General features: G+C 47.8%; 1 protein-coding gene across 6 annotated transcripts in view; it reads left to right on the top strand.

Annotated features, from left to right (window-relative positions):
* The window catches only part of APBA2 (amyloid beta precursor protein binding family A member 2), a 252,681-nt gene that overhangs the window by 108,053 nt on the left and 125,887 nt on the right, over positions 1 to 18,741 (top strand). For all 6 annotated transcript variants that reach the window (XM_047738813.1, XM_047738809.1, XM_047738812.1 and 3 more), the window contains one exon: positions 9,484 to 9,537. The gene's annotated coding sequence lies outside the window, so the exon portion shown is untranslated. The remainder of the gene's footprint in view (positions 1 to 9,483; positions 9,538 to 18,741) is intronic.

The raw sequence follows: 18,741 nt of genomic DNA, 5'->3' as shown, positions 1-18,741 counted from the left end.
TGGGGTTTTTCTAAGTTCCCTATGCCCCTCAGGAGAGAAGCCATTCTCTGATCACCCAGAAGGATGAAGCGCCTGCCTGTCCCGCTTCCCTGTCTTTTACTATCCACTATTTCTGACTTTTGACCTGTGTGGACCTAACTCAAGACTTTTATATTCAATTTTTATTATGAAATATTTCACATGCGAAAAGGGAAAAAGAATTATGTGCTGAACCCCTGTGTACCCACCACTCACTGAAAGTAGAGAATACTGCTATGTTGGTTATTGCCTTCTCTGTAACCAGTTATGCCAAAACTCAGCAGCATCAAACAGTAAACATTTAATCATGCATAGAGTCCGTGGGTCGGAATAGGGGAGCAGCTCGGCTGGATGACTCTGTCTCATGGTCCAGATGTGGGCGAGGGCCATGGTCATCTGAAGGCTTGGCTGGGGCTGGAGGATCCACTTCTGAGGTGACTTCCTGTGGCTGTTGGCGGGAAATCTTGCTTCTTTTGCCTGGAGCCTTTCCACAGTCCTGCTTGGGGGTCCTCACAATATGGCGGGCAGCTTCCTGCGGAGTGAGTGATCCAAGAGAGTCCTCTTCTTCTTCTTCTTCTTTTTTTTTTTTTTTCCGAGAGTGTCTTGAGAACACTGCAGTGCCTTTTATGATCTGGTCTCCTTAGCCACACAGTGTCCCCTCTGCCTTATTCTAGACCTATGTCACTAAGCCCAGCCTGCATTCTAGGAGAGGAAAGTAGGCTCCACCTTTTGAAAGGAGTAGAAAAGAATTATTTATTTCTTTTATTAGGTTTTTTTAATGTTATGTTAGTCACCATACAGTACATCATTAATTTTTTATGTAGTGTTCCATGATTCATTGCTCATGTATAACACCCAGTGCTCCATGCAGTCCGTGCCCTCCTTAATACCCCTCACCAGGCTCACCCATCCTCCCATCCCCTCCCCTCTGAAACTCTCAGTTTGGACCCACAGTCTCTCATGATTCATCTCCCCCTCAGATTTCCCCCAATTCACTTTTCCCTTCTTCTCCTAATGTTCTCCATGTTATCCCTTATGTTTCACAAGTAAGTGAAACCATATGATAATTGACTCTCTCTGCTTGACTTATTTCCCTCAGCATAATCTCTTCCAGTCTCGTCCATCTTGATGCAAAAGTTGTGTATTCATCCTTTCTGATGGAGGCATAATATTCTATTGTATATATGGACCACATCTTCTTTATCCAGTCATCTGCGGAAGGGCATCTCGACTCTTTGGTGGACATATTTTAAACCATCATAATTAACCAGTAGAGCTAGAGCCCCTCCCTGACTGCATCCCCTTGTTTCCCACCCAGAAGTAACTACTATTAGAGTTTGGTATGTTTTTTAATTTACTGCATTAGTCAATATACTAAGCCTGTGATTTCTGCATGTCTCTGAGCATTGTGTAAACAATATCAAATTGTATGTTTTTCTTTCTGTAGCTTGCCTTTGTTTTGCCTCACTTTATATGTTCCCATTTCATCCATGTGAAAATGTGTAGCTGTCCTTTATACCTTTTCACTGCTGTGTAGCCTTTCATTGTAAGAACATAACATGCTCTGTTCTTCATTGGTGGATGTTCAGATGGTTTCCAGTTTCTTGCTGCTACAGACAAGGCTGTTATGAATACTCATGTGTGTGTCTCTATGTGACCACGAGCTAGATTTGTTTAGAATACTTAGCAAGGATTGGAATTGCTGTGGGATACATGTATGAATCTTTTTTTAAATTAACATATAAGGAATTATTTTCCCCAGGGTACCAGTCTGTGAATCATAAGTCTTACAAAATTCACAGCACTCACCATAGCACATACCGACCCCAATGTCCATAACCCAGCCACCCTAAATGTATGAATCTTTACATTTTCTAGAAGTGGCCACGTTGTTTTCCCAAGTGGGTCTACTGATGAGTGTTTCCACCAGCAGTGTGTGGGTACCCCTTCCCCCTTTTCCCCTGATTCCACTTGGTATTGTCAGATGTTTTAAATTTTTGTTAGTCTGATGGGTGAAAGTGGTCTCTACTGGGGGGGGGGTCTCTGCATTTCTCTGCCTGCCAGTAATGTTTATTTCATATATTTATGTATATTTATTTCATTTTTGATTATTCTTTGAATTACTGGTTCATAACTCTTGCTCCTTTTTTGAATTTTCTTATTGATCATTGAATCCTTCATTTGATTTATATATTATAAATACCTTCTTTCCCCATTTCTTCCTCCCAACGAAATTTCTTGGGCCGCACTGCCAGGATTAAGTCCCAGCTCCAGAACTTCCCTTTTTTTTTTTTTTTTTTTCTTTAAGATTTATGTATTTATTTTTGGAAAGAGAGAATGAGTGGCAGGGGCAGAGGGAGAGGGAGAAGCAGACTTCCCCGCTGTTCAGGGAGCCCCTTGTGGGACTCAGTCCCAGGACCCTGCGATCATGACCTGAGCTGAAGGCAGACCCTGAACCAACTGAGCCATCCAGGCACCCCTCATCTCCAGAACTTCTTGTGTGACCTCAGGCATACCACTTAATAACTTTTCTGTGCCTTAGTTTCCTCATCTATAAAAGGGGTGACAACAACCCCACTACCTCGCAGCATTGCTGTGAGGATTAAAAGGTGCACCTCTGTGAAATAGTGTCATCGCAGTGAGTGTGACATGGGCCCGAAGGACCCTGATGTCCCCTGAATGGTCATATCAGACCACATACATACGTCAACACCTTGTCCGGAGCTTTCTTGAGCACCCTGTCCTCATTTGAAAAGATTGGCAGGCGCTGCTTCTCTCTGGCTCTCAGCCATCTGGATGACCCTCCCTTCTGCATCCCTGAGCTGCCTGAAGAGAACATGAAATCCCCGCCTCCCTCCAGGGGACGCGGGGGAATTGGAAGGCATCAGACTCCTCGCAGCAAAAATAGAAACTTCATTTGCCTGGGAGAGAATAATAATGAGGAAAGCCCGGCAGATGTAGGCTTGGAAGGCTCCTCTGAACTCTCCCCTCCATCCCTGGGGCCGGCGCGGACCTGCCTGAGCCCGCCCCGCCAGCGACCCCCTTTGCCCTTCACCCCTGCCTCTTACGACATCACTTCTGGTTGCAACGTGGGCAGCCCTGGCACCGTGTTCTGACTTTCATCCCTCAGCGTTGCACTGTCCTTTCATTCCCCAGAGCCAGGCGAGAACTCCAAACACACACAAGACTGGTTTAATATTGAGAATCATCATAGAAATATGTCAGATGTTGCAGTGTAAACACTCGGCTAAGAAGAGCCCTGGGAGCTGGGATTCTGTCCACAGAGCTCTCAAGGACAGATCTATTGAAAATAAAGCGAGGCTGGGTCAGGGCACCTTTAGTTTCAACCCCGGCATTGATAAATTAGCTCAACACTGCTGTAAGGAACCCTCTGGCTTGTTTGGTAGGGCCTCAGAGGATTTTACATAAAAGCAAATGCAGAAAAAGTAAGTTGACGATATTGGACGTTAGAGCCACTTGGGTTTAGAGCAAATTTTTAGTTTTTGAAATGGATCGAGATGATCCGTGTCTCTACCCCCAAATCTGCTGTCGGTGTGGCTTCACAGGCCCTATGGAAGGAAAGTCCCCATTCAGGAAACTAATCGTGGATAGAGAGTGTCTGCCTCGGAGTCTGGAGCCAGGAATGAGAATCTTCCCCAACCAAGGAGTCTGGTGGGAGAATGTGACATGTCCTCCTTGGCCGGTCACTTCCACACTTGGAAAGATCAGCTTCCAAGAATGGAGAGTTTTGACCATGCCATCAGGCACAATTTGTGTGCTTCTCTTAATAATGATGTATTTTAATAGCCTTTATAGAAGTCCCCTTCTCAGAGGCGCCTGGGTGGCTCAGTCGGTTAAAGCCTCTGCCTTTGGCTCAGGTCATGATCCCAGGGTTCTGGGATCGAGCCCTGCATCGGGCTCTCTGCTCAGTGGGGAGCCTGCTTCCCCCATCTCCCTCTATGCCTGCCTCTCTGCCTACTTGTGATCTCTGTCAAATAAATAAATAAAATCTTAAAAAAAAAAAGAAGTCCCCTTCTCAAACGAGACCGTTGTTTTTGAAACTTTGAGACCATTGAAGACGGATTTTTAAAATCCAGTGTGTTCCCAAAACGTTTGTTCACATGAGAATTTCAAGGTTTGAGCTCTTTATTCTAAAGATGCAGCTTTCTTCCCAGGAGGAGAAAAGTAATACATACTGGTGTTTATAAATAGAGTTATTAGCATTTGAAGACTCCACTTGCAGCTAGCTAGAGGACTGAGTTATCGAGAATTTTGAGATTTTTACTTGTAAACAGCCCATTGGTGTCCACTCAAGCTGGAAGATTCCCCAACTTTCCCATCACTGCTCCCCCAGCCCCCTTCCCACCATAACCTGGGGCTGCAGCCTTTCTGTTTATCTGGCTCTGAGGACCTGGGCCCCCTTTCTGAGCCCAGCCCCTGTTTCCCTACTACAATTGGTCTGTGGCCAGTATTTGAAGTGCTTCCTTAGGGCCCTCTTACTTTCTCTTGGAATGATCCTGCTGTGCCTAACTGAGCACTGTCCTGGTGAGTCCTTCCCATCAGGAAGCAGCAGACTCACAGTAAACTTGGGGAACATTCACACACCCACAAAATCCTCCCTTGTGGTTCCAGCCATACCTGTGGGGACACTGGGCTAGTTCATGCTCCATCCCTCTGGGGCAGCTTGGCGGAGCTGTAGTACTGGCTCCCAGGAATTCTCTTCATGCAGCAGCTTCTCTGCCAGATGCTGACCTCTGCCAACTGCCCATTCCCCTCTGGGAGACAGCCCAGTGCAGATGAGCCCCATGCCCCCCGGGCTGGCCCATGAAGGCCACAGGAGTGTGAACTCCTGTTCCAAGCTCTACATCATGCAGAGGTACTGACAATCCCATGAGCTCCTGGCTTTCAGTGTGGGCTGCAGCCACCGGGCTGGTCCTAGAAAGAACCACACCTGAGCTGGCTGCAGGGTGCCACTCATGGGCCCTGCCTTTGATGCATCCTAACTGTTCCCCCATCATTCTGGCCACTGTTCTCTGCGCAGACCCTTCCCAGACCCTCTGCTCAGTGTGGCCAGAGCCTTTCATCAGCAAGCATTTCACTGAATCTGGGTCATTATGGCTCATCAAATTCTTCTACTTATTCTACAATCCAGTTGCAGCCCCAAACCCCCGTGCCCAGGGCCCAGCCTCTTATAAAGCACAGGGCTGCCTCTTTGGTTCAAGGAAACGTGCTTCCCGCTGTGCAGGTCCCCGGCCACTTTGTAAGGCTGTGAGATCAGCCTTCTGGCCTCCAGGCAGACTTCCTGCCTGGGCTCTGGTCACGTCCATCTCTGTCCACCTCTGTGCCAGGCTTCCTCCCAGGACAGCTTGCAGGGCTGGGAGCCCATCGAACTGCAAGTGTTGCCTTCACTTTGCCAAGAAAATGCTTATAAATTCTGGTTGTGACCCCCACGTCTGCTGGCACCGCACCGTCCGTGCTGCAGGGTCCCCCTCTCGCAGTCTGGGTGGAGGCTTGCTTGAGCTGCTCTCTCAGAGCCCATGTAGGTTCTCTTCACCTCTGGGGTTTCCTGTCTCGGGGGCCCCTCCTCAATCATGTGGGTCGCTAATGGGGCCCCGAGGACGGCTCTTGGAGTTGGGGCCTCCCAACGCGTCCCCTGACCTAATACCAAAGGGAAGCAGCAAATTTATGAACCGTCCACTTGAAGCTGTGTTTAGGATTTCTGTTTACCTCCCAAGTTTCTGGAAAGGCGGCCTTTCAAAGGCCCTGTGTGAGCAGAGCTCCAACTGATTTGCCAGAAATGTGCATGTCGAATAACAGAGAATCTACAATGGCAGTTGCAGTGGGCATCATGTAGGAGAGTTAATTAATCCTGACACCAGATACCGACGCCTCGGCAACAACAGTCGTAAGCGAACTGAACCGTGTGGTGTTTCAAGTCAGGCAGCTGGAGGGCTGTTCCCTGGCAGGATTCTCTGGGCCTGAATTCTGCTGTGGATTCAGTGCCCCCCGCGAGGGCCTGCCCTCCCTTCTGTACTGGGTTCCAAAGGCAGTGGGGGAGGGGAGCTCTCCAGACCCCGGGCAATCCAGTCCTCAACATGCTGGCAGAAGGAGCCTTCGTGGAATCTTCCAGGCTCCTGGGGCTCTGTATTTCCCGCCTCCCCTGGGAAGCTGCAATACAGGACAAGCTACCCTCCTTCTTTCCCAGATAACTTGTGGGTGGGCCAGCAACTTGGAAAGCAGAGGGTTTAAGTCTTATGGGGACACTTGTCTACTTCATTGTGTACCAATCCTGGGGCTTGGTAAGGACGAGGAGGTTATTCCAAAAAGGGCTGTGTAGGGGCGCCGGGGTGGCTCAGTCATTAAGTGTCTGCCTTCGGCTCAGGTCATGATCCCAGGGTCCTGGGATCGAGCCCCGCATCAGGCTCCCTCTGCCCCTCCCCCTGCTTCTGTTCCCTCTCTCGCTGTGTCTCTCTGTGTCAAATAAATAAAAATCTTTAAAAACAAAAAACCAAAAAGGCCTGTGTGTTACCAGAAGAGCAGGTGCTGGGATTTCTGTCACAAGTGGCCATGAGAAACAGGGGAAGTGATCTGGCCCTCGATGCCTCCGGAGAGGGCAGAAATAGGAACAGCCAGGCCGTACCTGGCCGAGAAGAGAAGTCTGGTTGTTCCAAAGTATAGGTGATTCTGTGTTTGTTCGAGCTGCTGGAACAGGAGCGGGCCCTCCCTGGATGTCCGTGGCTAGGTTGGGGGACTCAGGGCCAACAAGAACCAGCTGACCCCCAGGGGCCTTCCCAGGTCTCTGTGCTCCATGACTTTGTTGGTTTTTTTGAACTGTCTGTCCAGAGGCACAGCTCACCAAAAATAACACAACCCTGCTTTTGCCAATGCAAGCGAGGGGCCCCGAGAAGGCGGAGAGAGGGCACTGCTGCATGGCCAAGAAAATTCATATTTTTCTTTGGAGGAAATGGAAAGTGGTGCTGGGTCTAAGTGGTAGGTGACCTTGCTATTGAGTTAAAATGCTGCTGGGGAAATTAGAGAAGACAAACATGAAAAGAATGCTAATGAGTAGTGGTGGACCAGAGCCCGGAGCCCTGATTCCTTCACCGTCCACACCGTACTTGTGTGCTGCCTATAAATAGACACTTAAAAACCGATTCTAAATTGAGTTAAGATGTGGGCCCGTTTCCTCCTATGGAAAAGCATTATGTAAAGTGCAGAGCTCTGCCCTTTCTCCCAAGGCAGCTTGACAATTCTGTGCCTCTGTGGGGAATCTGTATGGGGCATGTTAGGGACACTCAGGCTACAGATGAATGAGACTCTTGTCCTTTCAAGAGACTCACAGACTGAGGGCAGGGAGAGGAAGAGCTGTGGCTCCTTCCTCCAGATGGAGCAACGGGGCAGGCCTCCCCTCCAGGGCACGGAAGCCCAGCTGAGCCTGTAGACTAGCTCTGAGTTTCCCCGGGATGCTTCTGGGTTGGGAGGAAGTGGGAGAAGCTAGATCTGTGGGCACGTGGTCATTTCCATGGGCCCACCGTGGCTCTGGGTGATGCGGGTGGCTGTGGACCTGAGAGAGGAGGGGAGAACACAGGGGACAAGTGGGGAGAATTCTAGCCTATGCTGGCAGTCCAAGGCTTCTGGGCTCTTCCCTGCAGCCCCCTTGGTCAAAATTGCCCAGAGCTGGAGTAGGGGATTCTGGGAGAGGACAGAGGTCCTTCTCACTAACCTGCTTGAGTTCATAAGAGTAAGGAATCGAGGCCCTGTCTTAGGACCACCAGGGAGGGGTTCTTGCCTCTGGGCATAGCATTTAGGGTGTGTGCCGACCCTGACATCACTTCTTTTTGGAGGTCCTAGGATGGTGGGGTTTGGGGATAAAATTTGGGGATAAAGAAGGAAATACTGTTTGATGCTAATGAGTTCCCAGGCAGTGTTTTGGAGGCCTTGTGGCATTCACCTTCCCAACCAACTTTGAGAATGATCTTCTTGTCCATGCTTTACATGTGATAAAACTGGGGCCAGTGGTGTAAAGGGATTGGAAAGGCAACAGAAGCACCGCACCTTTGGAAGAAATTGAACAGCTATGTGGATGGATGTCAGTTTGCCCCTGAGCAGAGGCAAGCAGATTACACATATACAAAAGGCTTGGTCAGAATGGAAGCATCTTCAACCTTCTAAGGGAGAGCCAATCTTTTTTTTTTTCCCCCAATCTTTTTTTAATTATCTGGACTAGAGGTGTCTGCAGCGGGCCAGTTTGGGGTGGCAGGAAACTCCCCCAAATTCCCTGATTAAGACCCACTGTTAGCAATGTCTATCTAGGGAAATGAGAGCGACTGTCAGGTTTCATTAAAAAAAAGTGTCAACACTGGGTCCAGGAGAGACCTGTGTGATAAAGTAGAAACCTTTGTCTGCCTGTGCCAATAGCAAGACCATATTACCTTCCCCCCAAGAATGATGTCATTCCCTGTGATTTCAGACCCCAGGACCAGACTGAAAATGAATTGTCCAACCAGCACAGCTATTCATGAAATGCTCTTAGACCTTCTGTTCCCAGTAGCTGAAGCCCCTGGGAGGAGGCCGCCATTGGTGTGGTTCTGAAAAGAACAAAGACATTCCTTTATAATGCCTTGTGTCTTTGGCCAAATTGGAGGGAGAAAGGAATTTTTTAAAAAATTTAAATTCTATAGTTAACATACTGTTTTATATTGGGGAAAAAGAGGAATTTGGATGTGATGTTTAAGACCAATAAATCCCCCTCCTCTTCACCACCCCAGGCTTCCCGCTCTCTGGCGATTGGCTGCCCCACCTCGAATTCCTGATCTAACCCAGGGTCTCACCTTGAGCCCTGGAACATAGAATATAAGGGACTTCCTCTTCACTTTTCATCTGCAAAGCTTTTGCTGTCCAAGTGGAGTACGAAGCCTTATGGCCTCTTTTCTGTTCTCTTTGTGAAGCCCCCTTGCCCAAGAGGAAGGGTGAGAACAGTGAACTTGGGCAGAGGAAATGCACGGTGGCCCGGTTTTCTTTCTCTTTGCTTTAATCTCTCTTCACCCCCCTCCAGCCCCCACAAGCACACCCACCTCCTTCTGAAAGTGTCCCAGAATACCGGCTCTGCACACTGGTGGGGTCAAGCTTTGTTGTGGGGAAATACATATTCATGAGGGCTTTGAGGAGCTTCATTAAAATGCGGAGAGTATCTCCTTCCGGAGGGATACACAAGCCATGGCTTTATTTGCCCAACACCACGCTCTTAAGGCAATCATTATGTGAGGAATGGCTAAAGAAACATTTTAATTATTTGTTTCTGGTAATTTGTGATCTTCTCATTAGAATTATAATTGGTTCACTTTTCCAGGTAATTCAAAACCTCTCACTCCTTCAGATGTCTGTATTTGAAAGGGCTCTGTATGAACACCCGTGTGTTTCCGGAAACCCAAGTAATTTCTTCTCTTTCCTTCTGTTTTATTCCAGAAAGATTTCGTCACCAGAAGGTCTGGGGGGACATTACGAAACCACTTGTTTTCGGTAAGAAATCTTACCTTGCATGGAGTGAGGTTTTGCTTCGGACATGTGTGAAATGGAATTGTTTTACTTGAGGGACGTGACCTTTCAGGTGGAACTGGGCATTTGCCACAGTTCCTTATTTTCTGGGAAGCTGTGGATGTGTAATTCAGCACTCGTCTGCCCACAGGGGGCCTGAGGCTGGGACTTGATTCCCAGCCAAGGAACCCGTGAGCACGGGGCTGTCTGCGGGCACTGATGTTGCCTGGAACAGGCACCTTTCCCTGCCGCCACCCCCAAGACAATGGCAACATCCCCCTCTCCCGTACGTGCCCTCCTCTCTATACTAGTGCTTGTGAAAACCATAGTCCTCACCGGATTCAGGCACTTGTTTGTGTAACTCCTACCTTGATTCCGATTTATACCAAAAGTAGCTAGATATCACCAACAATAAATGCCATGCACAACCCACCTTGCAGTATTAAACTGGGGGAATGTTTTGAGCCTAACTAGAAGTGCACCCCCGTGAGATACCAGGGCACTGAGAGGAAGAATTTAACTTGGATCAGAAAGAACCCTCCGAAGCTGCTCAGGGAGGAGGGACGGCCCGTGTTGCTGCTGCCCCCCGGGGGGAGCTAGATTGCGGTCCTGATCGAACTGGCCCACGGTAGGCACTCCGCTTGCTCTTGTGAGTAGGACCTACAGCAGCAGATCTGCATGGGTCTTTGTAGCCCAGGTGCCCCCTGAGTGCCTGCGATGAGGGATGCTTGCAGGAGGCATGTTCTGATTGAAAATGAGTAGGTGCTCTTTCTCCTGGGCTGAAGAGCCCCATTGGCTTGGTTGTGGGGTCACTGGTGTTAGGAGATGGGGTATGTTTGGAGAATGGCGTGGAGGGTAGACTGTTGTTGGAGGCGAGGAAGCTGGGCCAGGAGTGGTCTCTGTGTCTCCATGCCAGAGCAGATCTGAGCTTCTGATGGATTCCCTGGGTATATGCATCTGTGGGAGGGAGCGCTGCTGGCCTTGGCTAGGCCTGCTCTGGGAGTCAGCAGTCCAGAGCATCACAGATAGGAAAGTGGCTTGGGGACTTCCAAAGGAAAGGAAGATTTGGGGTTTCCCAGTGGGGAAGCTCTGTGCCAATTCTGAGGGTAAAGATGAAGACTAGCAGGGGCAGGGTTGGGATACCAGAGCATCAAAACCTGGGTCTCAAACCACTGTCTTGCCTCTGGGGTGGCAGAGGGGTCCCAGAAGTAGTTGGGACTGCTGTTTGGGCTTCCTGCAAGAGGCTTCTTTGGTAAGTCGATGCAGATGCATTGATTTCAATTTCTAAAGCAGCCTCTGTCCTACCTGTAGGTCACCGCCCATGAGCACTCTGCTGTGCATGGGCAGGAATTCACTGCCATCGTACTGGGGGGTGTTCTTGTCACAGATGTCCTGGATGCATTCTGCAGTGGCTTTACGGGTAGGGAAGAGGACGCATTCCTAAGACATTTAAGAGTTGGAACAATCAGCCCCTCTCCAAGGAAGCAGAGGTGAAATGTCAGTGGAACTGCTTGACTGTTAATGTGTTTGGGCATAGGAATAAACGAGCAGTTTTCTGAACTTGTCCTCGGCTGTCAGTCTTTAAAGTTCATGAATTTACTTCGGTGCCCTCAACGAGTCCTTTTCCATCCTGTTTAATTTTAGACTCGTAAACATTCGTCGGCCTCAAATAGAGGAGGTGCGTCACCTGCCCTCAGCTGTGACAACGCTGAAGAGTTTGGGGGGATTCTGGGAAGGGAGGAAATTTCGTGGGTAACCAGCAGCAAGGATAGCTTGTAAAGAGGGAGGTTCTTATGGGGAAGGGGTCTCACAACTGCAGTGAAATTCCCATCTTCTGGGAGCCCCTGGTCAAAGGGCCGGTGCAGTCCGTCGGTCCTCTAGGAGCTGTCCACCGTGAAATTGGCTTCTTGAAGTTTATCTAAATGAAATTGGCATTGTCGTGGCTTTCTGATGGAGCCACAGGGCAATTCTGTGTTGTGCCTCTAAGGTATACGGTATTTTTTTCCTCTGAGCCCAGAAAAGACCTAGTGGGATCTTTATGTATCCTGAAATACTATTAGAGTATCAAAATCAGCTGCAGTAGGCAAGCCGTCTCACTCTCTTTCCGGTTGCGCTCACCCGTCTACGGCGTAATGGGACTGCCGTTTAAGTGAATGCACTCATTATAATTCTCAACAGCTTCCCTGCAGAAGAGCATATTTCTTCTGTGAGAGAAAAGTGGCAACGAGATGGATATTTTTAAATGTCAATTATGCTAGAATGGATCTGTGTGAGGAGAGCTGCAGAGAGAAGAGACCCGGGTTTATTTATTTATTTTTTTCTACTGCAAAAGAACTATTCTATAACATCAGAATACCAATACCCAGAGTCTGTGCCTGGCATTTCCTCATAGAAGAACTTGGGGAGTATGCTTCCACCCTCGGTAAAAGTTTGGGGCTGTGTTCTATTCCCCCCGCCCCAGGAGAATTAAATCCTTGGCCTCGCTATTGTATCAATCCTACAGGATGTGTGACTTGGAATTACAGTCGACCCTTGAACAATGGGAGGTTAGGGGTACTGACCCTCACATAGGTGGAAATTTGCAAATAACTTTTGACTCTCCAGAAACTTCACTATGAATCCCCTACTGGTGACTGGAAGCCTTTGTGATAACTGGAACATTCGATTAACACATATTTTTTATGTTATATGTGCTATATACTGTATTCTTATTTTAAGCTAGATAAAAGAAAATGTTACTAAGAAAATCATAAGGAAGAGAAAGTACATTTACATTACATTTACACAGTAAATATACTGTGGTATATTTATTTTTAAAAAGTACGCATGTGAGTGGTCTCACATTTCAAACCCATGTTGTTCAAGGGCCAAATACGTATAAATTTAGTGATTTCCTGAAGAAATGGTGGGAGAATTAATAAGCTATGTTTAAATCGTGGGAAGTCTCAGAAAATATGTTAAGTTAGAAGACATTGCGTTCATGGAAATGGCTCCCTGATATGTCAGCATGCTCTTACATGGAAAAGTGCTATGTAAAATCTGACCAGAGTCATCCTAAAGCATAAGATCCAAAGAAGGCAGTGAAATTCCCAGCTACTAGACCTTAAAAGAAAACACAATGCTGGAATGTTAAGGGGAAGCTGGCATAAGGGTGAGACAATGAGATTCCTGATGGATGTTATTTGTGTAGGGTGGTATTTGTGGTATTTGTGTAGGGAGGACAGAGGGATGGGTGGGACAGGATAGTGAGCCTAATAAACTCGCACATGCAGGAGATGGGAGGTGGCAGAGATGTGTTACTGATCCAGTGGGGAATGATGGAGGACGAATGGTTGTCCACATGGGAAGAGAGAAAATGAGATCCCTACCTCACATCATACACACAAGTAAATGCCAACAGAATTAATGACAACGAAGGGCAAGATAGTAAAATGTAAAGAAGAGATTTTCTGTATGCCCTTGAGATAGGACAAGGTAAGGCACCCACACAGAGTCACAGAAAAGGCTGATTAACTAAACACCAATATTAGCAACTTCTTTAAGAGCAGACACACTATGCGATGTTAAAAGCGAAGTATTACCTAAAGTAAATATCTGAGATACCTTTACTGTACGGGATTAGCATTCTGTCTGTATAAGGAACTCTTTCAAATCCATTAGAAAAGAGACAATGTGGGCGCCTTGGGTGGCTCAGTGGTTTAAGCCGCTGCCTTCGGCTCGGGTCATGATCTCAGGGTCCTGGGATCGAGTCCCACATCGGGCTCTCTGCTCAGCAGGGAGCCTGCTTCCCTACCTCTCTCTGCCTGCCTCTCTGTATACTTGTGATCTCTCTCTGTCAAATAAATAAAATCTTTAAAAAAAAAAAAGAAAAAAAGAAAAGAGACAATGTAATTTTAAAAATGAGCAAATAATATGAAGAAGAAGGAGGTGGGATGATAATGATGGGGAAGCCCGAAGGGTGTATCCATGGATGTTAAGTTACTGCCTACGCTTGCTCCTGTGTACTTGAAAAAACTGATAAAGAAGAGGGTCTGTGACCCACCTCGCTCTGTGCCCACACAAACCTCTCTGCTCTTGTGTTGTGTGTCCCTCTGGCAAGGGTGATCCTGCTCCTACTTACTAGCTACTCCTCTAACTCAACTGGAGCTGCTGGCTTCCTAGGCTCACCTTTTTATAGATGGTTCTGCATTCATGTCATTGTAATGGTTAAGACTTCTTTTTTTCTTCCCAGCTTTATTGAGGTAAAACCAGTAAGCAAAAAAACCACATCGTGTACACAGTTTGGTGAGTTTAGACATAGGCGTACACTCATGTTACTATCACGATTCATGTTACTATCACGATTCAGGTAATGAACTTATGCATCACCTCCAGAAGCTCCCTTGTGCCCCTTTGTTTTTTGTTTATTTTGCAGTAAGAGCACCTAACCTGAGATCTGCCTTCTTAAACATTTTCTGAAGTACAGTCCTGTACTATAACTGTAGGCATTACAGTTCTCAGAGGTTCTCTAGAACTTAGTCATCTTGCCTAATGGAGACTTCCCACCCATTCAGCAGCTCCTCACTCCCCCCTCCCCTCAGCCCCTGGCAGCCACCATTCTACGTTTACTTCTGTTCCTTTGAGGACTTCAGATATAAGAGGAATCATGCAGTATTTGTCCTTCTGTGATGGGCTTACTTCACATAGCATAATGTCCTCCATGTCCATCTGTGGTGTTGCAAATGGCAGAATTTCCTTCATTTTAAAGGCTGAATACTATTTCCTTGTGCATATATACCTCATTTTCTTTATCTGTTCATCTGTTGATGGACATTTGGGATTTTTCTGTATCTTGGCTGAACGAGGCAGGGTTTGTACACTGGTCTGCCCTGTTGTTTCAACAGAAGTGTCTCCATGGGTCCTTTTTTTGGCTCTGTGTGGCCAATTACTCTTCTGTGTGCTTCTCCCCATCTTGACAGACAAGGCTCATGGGCCACCTGCTTTGGGGTCTTCGTTGGACATTGAAGCCCCATATGCGCCTGCTCTGTGCTTTCCTGCTGTGCTGCTGATCTCTTTGTGGACTTGCAAGCCCGCTTGTTCTGCATCCTTCACGATGTCCTGCCCAGTGCCTAGTGGGTAGTAGATGTTGTGGAAGGCTGTGATCATCATATAGCTCTAGTTTCATAAACTTCCAGAAGCTCTTTGTCCTCAACTGTACTCATGGTTTTTGGGGGTGGTTGTGAGAATGAACCACATCACGGGTGGAGAGCACATGACCTGTAATAGCTCCCCAATATTGTTGGTATACCTCCCTGGAGGAGGCAAAGGGAGGGCCTGGAGCTGGTCATTATTTGCTTTCAGGCTTGGTATGTGTGTTTTCAAATACTTGAAAATGCCTGCTCTGACACCTAACTTTTTTTTTTTAAGTTACACGTTAAGAGAGAAAAAATTTCATCAACACCTTTTTTAAAAGATGAAAAATGTGTTAAGAAAATAGCAGGATGAGCTGCTACTAGGTTGAGCCCAACATAATTAGTGTGATTAAATTGAAGGAAGTTAGCCATTACTGTATGTAACTTTTTATTAATGACATTCAGATCTAATTAATTAGACCCAGTTCCAATTATAAATACATGAGTATGTAAGCTGGCGTTCTCAAACTGTGTTCTGTGGACTCCCCTGAGATGTTCCTGAAAATAGTAATCTGCATTCAGATCAGGCTGGGGACGCGCTGTGTGTACTGCCCCCTCTTGGAGAGTCCCAGAGCGCCATCATAAAGCCTTTTGAAGTCCTGCAAGAAAAGAGCTTACTTAATTCTGCTTAACTCATCATTTTCCAAACTGATTTGGACCACAGGTATTTCTAGATACACAAGGAAGTGCTAGTTGAAGTCAGAACAATTTTTATACCATGGCTTGTGCTTGGACTGGTTGAAAAACAACATCTATGTTTATGGAATGGTTCCCTAAGTCTTCCAGAGGAGCCCTGCGGGGGTCTCCTCTATTGTGGCTGAGCAGCCACGAGTGTTGCTTTCATAGAGTCTGGAACCACCAGAGATTCACCTCCTTTCTTGGACAAATCACTTAATGTCCTTTGGTCAGTCTGCAGGGAAATATGGTGGTGGCCCACTGGTCCTTCAAGGTGGCTGTCAAGGTGAAAGTTAGCAATTAGAAGTGCCTGGCTTGACTCCTGGGCTGTGGAAGGGCTCCTGTGGTTGTTAGCAGCCTTGGCAGAGACCCTCACTTATGAGGAAGGCCATGTCATTGGCCATACCCTGGTCTCCGGGGTCAGGGAGGAAGCACCACTCATGCCCTGGCAAGGTGTTTATAGGAGATTTGAAAGTGTTCATTTTCTCTGACCCCCACCTGCCCCGTGTGGTTGAAGATCTGTGTATAACTTTTGACTCTCCAAAAATTTACCTACTAGTAGCCTACTGTTGACTAGAAGCCTTACTGGTAACATAAATAGTTGATTAACGCATATTCTATATATGTACTATGTACTGTATTCTTACAATAAATAGGCTAGAGAAAAGAAAATGTTATTAAGAAAATCATAAAGAATAGAAAGTACATTAACAGTACTGTACTGTATTTATTGAAAAAAATCTACACATAAATGGACCCATTCAGTTCAAACCCATGTTGTTCAAGGGCCAACAGCAGTTTGACTGGCTTGACAGAGGAGCCAAAGGATGAGGTAGCAGAGGCCAGACTGTCCTGTTCAGATGGCCACAGAGAACTCTGACAGGACTTCACCAGAGGGCTGACACATAGGTGTCTGTGGAAGGCAAGGGGAAGGGCGAAGGCTCAGGTGCTGGAGGCTCCTCATATGGTTCCTGAGGAGAGATGAGGTATTTTGAGGAAAGGATGGTAGGGTGTGGAGGAAGAGCTGGCAGAGCCATGTGGTGGGAGCAAGAGGTGGGAATTCAGAGGGAGAGAAGACCATATTTGAGGTGGAAAAAGAATGGTTGAATTACTACTAGGGAGGGCCACAGAGCTTTTGAGGGGGTGGGGGTGAGGCTGAGGAGTCCGGCCCTTAGCCAGGCTGGCTGAGGCCACGGGTGGGGGTGACCTCCATGAGGAGTGGAGGACTGCAGAGGGGAGTGAGGAGCCTGAGAAGAATGGCGGGAAAGTGGGTGGGAACCAGGAGGGAAGGGTGTCGAGGATTTTCAGTGATGAGGTGGGAGTCGCTGGACCACGAGGATTTTTTAAAAAATGGAGAAATTGGCTGTGGGGTTTTTCTTTTGCATGAACACAGACAGAGGCGGGGAGAAGGGAAAGGGGAGGGCACAGAAGGGAACAAGGTATTTTTCTGTGGAGGTGGAAAATTGTTGAGTGCAGTTCACGGATGAGGAGAGAACAGATACAGCATGTAACAGACAAGCGAGGGGGAGCCTGGGTGCCCATGAAGAGGGCTGCTTTCTGGAGGGAGCTAATGGAGGAGAAGACTCTGAGGCCTTTTTGGCCATGACCTCTGTTCTCTTTGGGAGGTGGGAGTCAAGTCTGTGAGGAGCAGAAAGGAGTCACCACGATGGATGTATGGTCAGCACCTGCGTTCGTCTTTGAACAAATGTCTCCAATAGTGGCAAATATACTTTGGAAGGCTGGATTTGACTCATCCGGCTTCTGAAAGCAGTTCCCAAAGACAACCGACCTCCACCACCATTTTGAGACCCGAAAATGTGGACTATCTGTGTGGCCTCCGCAGGTCCTGCCTGAGGAAAATGACACTTGTCAGGGTGTTTGTCTGGCTTTTTTGTCTATACCCGGCCTTGACAGTCTTGACTTCGGGTCCGGTAGCGACGTGGGGACGTTGTGTGACAGGAGCTCTGGGATGTTGTTCCAGGCCGAGAGACTTGTCCGTTGCCAAGGAAAATCAGCTCCTGCGCGTGACACAGTGAGACTTCATGTCAGAAAATCCATCAGCTCTGGCGAGTGATTAGCTTTGAGATAAATCATAGCTTCCTTCCCTTCCTCAGGCTTCTGTGGGGATGGGATGGGGTGTAAGCTGCAGTTCACCAACCTTAGCTGTGCCCATATTCATTGCTCTGTGGGTGGCTTATTGAACCCAGGGATTCTTTTAGGCTCTGCAGCCACCAGGCTGCCTCTGTTTTCTCTGTGAGGTCCTGTGTTGGCACCGGGCAGCCCCCTGCATGGAAGGTACCTTGCAGATGGTTTCACTTCTCCTGCCTGCACACTCCTTCCCCATCTACCTCAGACCCAGAGGCAACAGGAGCGGCCTGTGATTGAGCACAGTGGTGTGCCAGACGTAGAATCAGGCTTCATCAGAGCTCCTTAAACTGTGTAAGCGGATGTGGTGATTTCCATCTTACAGAGAAGAGAAGCTTCTGGGTGCCATGTCTTAGGCAAGGCTGGACAGTATGCCGCTGAGCTGGGTGCTGTGGGGCACAACAATGAGTGAAGCATGCGGCTCGCCCCTCCTCACCCTCCCCTGCAGGCTTGGAGGCGCCTGCCTGCCTCCTGCCCTTGGTGCCCACAATCATGGTTACCGCCATGGTTACCCAGATGGCCCCGGAGCCCAGCCCTGCTTTGATGGGAAGGTTGCTTTGTGACCTGATGCCTCTTTGTTTTCTCATGCAGCAGAGGACTTGGGGAGGGGTGAAGGGGGAGTGTAATGCAGAGAGGGCAGATTTCCCAGAGAAATGGGTTCTGGGGATGGATGGGAGTGGTGGACCCATGACAGTGTGAATGTGCTCAATGCCACTGAACCGGACCCCTAAAAATGGCCTAGATGGTAAATTTTATGTTCTGTTTATCTTACTGCATTTTGAATAACAGAAGGAACACAGCACTATATTAGTGAATGTTATTAAAAGCACAGGGCTGGTCACAGAGACACTTAACACATGGGGAGGTTCTATCTACAATTAGTCTTCACGGTCCTGAGTGCCTGCCTTCCCATCTTTGTGGGACTTGGTGTTCTGTCTCTCCTCTTTCCTGTCACTCGGCTCCACATGTCATCAAGACCATGTCTCTGTCCTTCCCCTGCCTGGCCCAGGTGGGAAGCCATTCTCTGTGGTGCTTTCATCAGGATGGAATGTGTGTGAGAGTGTATATAAGTCTTTGGGTAAGTGTATGTGTCTGTGTGTGTCTGTTGTGTGTTTACGTGAGTGAGTCTCTGTGTGCAAGTTGAGCATGTGTCTGTATGTATATAAGTCTTTGGGTAAGTGTATGTGTCCGTGTGTGT

This window comes from Lutra lutra, chromosome 7, assembly GCF_902655055.1.
Source record: "Lutra lutra chromosome 7, mLutLut1.2, whole genome shotgun sequence".
Lineage (NCBI taxonomy): Eukaryota > Metazoa > Chordata > Mammalia > Carnivora > Mustelidae > Lutra > Lutra lutra.
Note: the sequence above shows the minus strand (reverse complement) of the source record. Positions and strands in the feature narration are given on the sequence as shown.